This window comes from Bubalus kerabau, chromosome 4, assembly GCF_029407905.1.
Source record: "Bubalus kerabau isolate K-KA32 ecotype Philippines breed swamp buffalo chromosome 4, PCC_UOA_SB_1v2, whole genome shotgun sequence".
In the NCBI taxonomy this organism is placed as follows: Eukaryota; Metazoa; Chordata; class Mammalia; order Artiodactyla; family Bovidae; genus Bubalus; species Bubalus kerabau.
In genome coordinates this window covers 163,463,631-163,468,718 of record NC_073627.1, presented here as the reverse complement: position 1 = coordinate 163,468,718, position 5,088 = coordinate 163,463,631, and the positions used below count along the sequence as shown (strand labels likewise).

Below are 5,088 nucleotides of genomic sequence, written 5' to 3'. Positions count from 1 at the left end.
AGCTGCTCCTTTTTTTTTTTTCTTTTTTTTTTGAGTACTTGGGCCCCCATGGACCAGACGTGGTTGATTCAGTGTGTGAGAAAGGAAGCTGCAATACTTTGGCCACCTGATGCAAAAGAGCCAATTCATTGGAAAAGACCCTGTTGCTGGGAAAGACGGAAGGCAAAAGGAGAAGAAGGCAGCAGAGGATGAGGTGGTTAGATAGCATCACCGACTTAATGGACATGAATTTGAGCAAACTATGGGAGTTAGTGGAGGGATGGAGGAGCCTGGCGTGCTGCAGTCCATGAAGTCACGAAGAGATGGACACGACGTAGCGACTGAACAAGTGAGGAGGGGAGAAAGGACACAGGTGAGCTCACAAATAGGCCCAAGGACTCCCCAGGGCTGTCAGAGCCTCTCTTAGCTCTGACTCCTTCCAGCCCCTCCCTGTCCTCAGGGAAGACTGCAGGGTCACTGGGCCTCATGGCTTAGGCCCAGGGCAGGAAAGGATGAAACTCCAAGCCAGCTAGGCACAGTCCAGGGGTGGGAAGAGAGCCAAGAGCACTGACCCACGAGGCCCTACATGGCAATGGAGCCATCCCGGAGTCCGTGCTCCCGACGAGGATGCTGACCACAGCCGGGGGCTCTCTTGGCACCGCTGCTGGGCGTCACGCACCCTGACCACCTGATCCTCACTCTTGCGTGAGAGCAGCAAGCCCTGGGCCCCCAGTCCCTGGGCTGCCTTGTGATAATCAGTGTAAGCCAGGCTACAGGCCACACTGCTGCCCAGAGAGGGCACCTGCTCCCTGGAAATCTGGGTCCAGCCAGCATCATTTCCTATCAAGGCCATCACTGGGATCTTGTGTCCAACGAAGGTGTCAAATTTGATTAGGCTATAGCCAAACGCTCCATCCCCAAACAGGCACCAGACCTCAGCATCCGGCCGACACAGTTTGGCCCCCAAGCGCAAATCCGGCACCAACCCCCAGAGTCCCAAAGGCCCCAGGATCAAGCCAACACAAGGGCCCACGGGGCTGCACCAGGTAGGCAGCTGTGCCCACAAAGTCCCCGCCATCGACCACCAGGATGGAGTTGTCAGGCGGAGTGTCCTCCACCAGCTGCAGGACCCGCACTGGGTTAAGATGCTGGGCTACGGGCATCACTGCCTTCTCCCGAAAGTTCTGCTCCTTCTGTTGGTCAGTTTGCCGAAGCTCCTCTGCCCAGTCTGAGGCCCACATCCGACCCTGGAGGCCCTCCACCAGCTTCACCACGAGGAGCCCACATCTCCCTGCACAGCCTCTTGGGGCTTCCAGAAAATGTCTGAGTTGATCAGCATCTCCTTCCGGTCACGGTTGACAACAATGAGTTTGCTGCTGCAGCTGAGGACACGCCCACAACAGGCGGAAGTCACACACTGCTCCTGCCAGGACAACCACGTCTGCCTTCAGGGCGGCCCTGTGGTTCTGCCGGAAGTGGAGGGGGTGGCTGCGGCCCAGCAGTCCCTGTGCCATCCCCGCCAGGAAGCAAGGGATGCCCAGGGTCTCCACGGCAACCCGAAGTTTGTCTGAGGATGTCGAAGGCAGCAGGGCCTGGCTCCCAATTAGCATGAGGGGCCTTTTGGCCCGACTCAAGATCTCCACATATTGCTGAACCTGCTGGGGGGAGGCCTGGGGAATGTCCAGGGGCAGAGGCCCCTCAGGCTGAGGCTCCCAAGCTCCTGCAAAGAGGTTGGCCAGGGAATTCGCTAAGTACCAGTGGACCGCTCGACTCATGAGGCCCTTGGGCGGCTTACCTGGCACCATCTCCTTCTGAACGAGGAAGTAGGGGTACAGCACATCCAGAGACAGTTCCACAAACACCGGGTCGGCGGTGCCCGACTGTGCAGCGGCCATCGCGGTGCTCAGAGTGGGGATGATATCCCGCACTCTCCACACAGAAGCACAAAACTTGCAGAGCGGCCTGAACAGGGCTATCTGATCAACTGCCTGGAGTGCACCCTGATTCGGCAGCAGGGTGCTGGCCCCACCACCCAGGAGCAGGACTGGGGACTGGGCTACCGAGCATTCTTCACCGCAGTCGCTGCGTTGGTGAGGCCGGGGCCGGCCGTCACTGCTGCCACGCCCACCGCCCCGGTCAGGTGGGCTACAGCATCAGCGGCAAAGACAGCTGTGACTTCGTGGCGGGTGTCCGCCACGCGGATGCCCAACTTCTCACAGGCCACCAGCAGTGGCGAAATGTGCCCGCCGACCAGCGTGAAAAGGAAGCACACACCGTGGGCCTTCAGCACAACTGCCACATTCTCCCCACCATGCCGGATGCTTGCCGTGTCCACCTTGTGCATCAACTGATAGAAGAGCCCCAGGCGGTGAGCGGCGCCCAGCAAGGCGGCCACTAGCGTCCCAAAGGCCAGGAGCAGGAAAGAGGAGAAGCAGCCCCAAGTTGGGGCGGCAGCTGCCGCGGTCTCCATGAGCTGACACCTGCTTCTCAATGGGTCGGCGGGAAGCCCCGCCTCTCTTTGATATCAAGGACCCGAATCTTCGTCCTAGTGGTGAGACCACCCCACGACTACACCCCCAAGTCAGCGTGCCCCTTGTCCTGAAGCCGAACCCCCCGCTGCAGCGAGTTCCTGGACTTCAATCTGACTCCGGACCCCAGGCCCTGAGTCAAGGTCAGATCGTTTCAGGATGCTCCTCCTACCCCCGTGGCACTTTACCCTTCATCCATAGGAAATGGCGCTGGCTCCAGAGGAATTCCCCACAAGCTGCTCTTGTCCGTTTCCTGGGAACCCTGGCCACTAACCCCACCGCCATCGGAGGGACAGAGCAGTGGGGGATGGGCGGAAGAGGCGCTTCTGCAGAACGCAGGCCTGGGCCGCCTGCCTCCAGGACCTTTCCCCACCATTTCCATCCTGTCTGCCCCCCAGGGGTCTCTGGTATGACACCCCTCCTGGACCTTCATGCATGAAACTGACTTCGGGGCCATCTTCTGGATCAAGGTGTCAGATCCTAATTTGACAATGAGGGCCCCTCTTGTGGGTGGGTGGGGAAGCAATTTTTAAGCTGAGTTCCTCTGGGCCCACAGTGCCTGGCAGAGGGTGGGGGGGGGGGGGGCAAGTGGATCACCTGTGGTCACAGCCAGTCAGCCAGGCTCAGCCTCCATCTGTCCTATACGCAAAGTTATGAGCACATTTCTTCCAGACCCACCACTTCCCCCTCCACTGGGTTCCTGGCCCGGGCACCCAGTGTTGTGTACAGGTCTCTGTCTGGGGTACCTCTGGGGCACTGGACAGGGGATTGGGGACTTGCGTGGACAGTGTGGGGGGGGCTTCCTTGGGGAAGTTTCCGACAGCTCCTGGGAAACAGGCCTGCATGCTCCTTGCACCTCTAAGCATGGACCAGGGTCATCAGTTTATACACCCTGGGAGCAGGTGAGAAGCGCACTGTGGGGCACTCCTAGACCTGCTAAAAGTCAGAACCTGCATCTTGATGACCTCAGGGGCTTCCATGCACAGCCGGGGACCCTGCACTGAGGCAGCCAGGCCAAGGCTTGGTCCCCGACAGACCACCTACCCTGCTCAGCCCTCCAACCACGCACCATGTCTCCCCCACCCATGGCTGTACTCGAGGGGTCCCGTGTGAGCTCCCCCTACTCCTGGGATAACCGCTCGTGTGTAAGGGCTCAGCTTTGTGGCAGGGTGAATGGTGCCCTCCAAAAGAGACACCCACATCCCAACTCCCCATATTTGCCAGGGGGCCTTTTTTTGGAAATGGGGTCTTTGCAGATGAAATCAAGTTAGATAAGGTTACAGTGGATTAGGTGGGCCTTATGCAGGATGATGGGTGTCTTTATAAGAAGAGGAGAGGCACACAGAGACAAGGAGGCCGTGTGAGGAGGAAGCAGAGGTTGGGGGATGTGGCCACAAACCCAGGAACACCTGGAGCCCCAGAAACTGGAAGAGTTGGGAGTGATGCTCCTCCAGAGCCCAGGTCGGGGGGCCCGGTCCTGCTGACCCTTGACTTTAGACTTCTGGCCCCCAGAACTGGGAGAGAATCAATTAGTATTGTTTTAAGCCTTCCCGCCACCCCAGTTTGTGGTCGTTGGTATCAGAAGCCCCACCTGGGACACTCAATGTTCTGTGTCCCTAAGATCCACCAATCGACCGCTACCTCATCCAGGCCAGTCTTCCCCCGGTCATCGTGGGGTGTCTTCTCAACAATAAATCTCCTGACTCGGGAGAAAGGCTCACGCTGCACACAGGGGCCCCATCTGTGTGGGGCTCGAAGCCCATGTTGCCTCGGAGCGGCTCAGCCTCACACACCTGCTGGCCCAGAGGGAGCAAAGGGGGTTACACACCTCTGAGCCCCTGTGACCTCCACACCCTGCCCAGTCATAACTGCAGACGACCAGGCCAGCAGACATTTCAGGAGGGCAGACTTGCTTATCTGCCCCCATTCCTCTTGCTTCACTGTCCTTTTGCATCCCCCTACCCCTGCTCCTGGGCTTCCCTTGGGCCTCCCTTGGGGCTCAGCGGGTAAAGAATCTGCCTGCAATGCAGGAGACCTGGGTTCGATCCCTGCGTTGCGAAGATCCCCTGGTGAAGTGAAAGGCTACCTACTCCAGTATTCTGGCCTGGAGAATTTCATTGACTGTGTAGCCCTTTGGGTCGCCAAGAGTTAGACACGACTGAGCAACTTTCGTTTCATTCATCCCTGCTCCTGGTCCAGCCTGTCGAGCCGGCCCTCATGTTTGGGTCCGGGGGACACTGGTGACATCTGGGGACATTTTCAGTTGCATTTATGAATGCTGCAAGATATTAAATGCCAACAACGCCAAGGCTGAGAAATCCCACTTTAAGACTCTTCATCTTTTGGGGGTCATTGTTTGAGGATCCAATGGAGCCCATGGATTTCTTTCTCCCTGGGGAAGCACGCATAAGCCCCAAGTTTGTTTCACAGTGGGCAAGGTCGTGTGGCTGGGCTCTCTCCGAGGCTATCTTGTTCCCCAAACCCTCTCACTTCTTGGAATCAGAGCACACCTGGGAACGAGTCATCCCGGACATCTCTCCGCTAATCGGGCTGGTGTGGACCTGCACACACCCCGCACGCT

At 58.4% G+C, this 5,088-nt stretch overlaps 1 pseudogene; it reads right to left on the bottom strand.

Annotated features, from left to right (window-relative positions):
* Positions 1-561: 561 nt before the first annotated feature.
* On the bottom strand, positions 562-2,464 carry LOC129651751 (2-hydroxyacyl-CoA lyase 2-like; annotated as a pseudogene).
* Between the last annotated feature and the right edge of the window lie 2,624 nt (positions 2,465-5,088).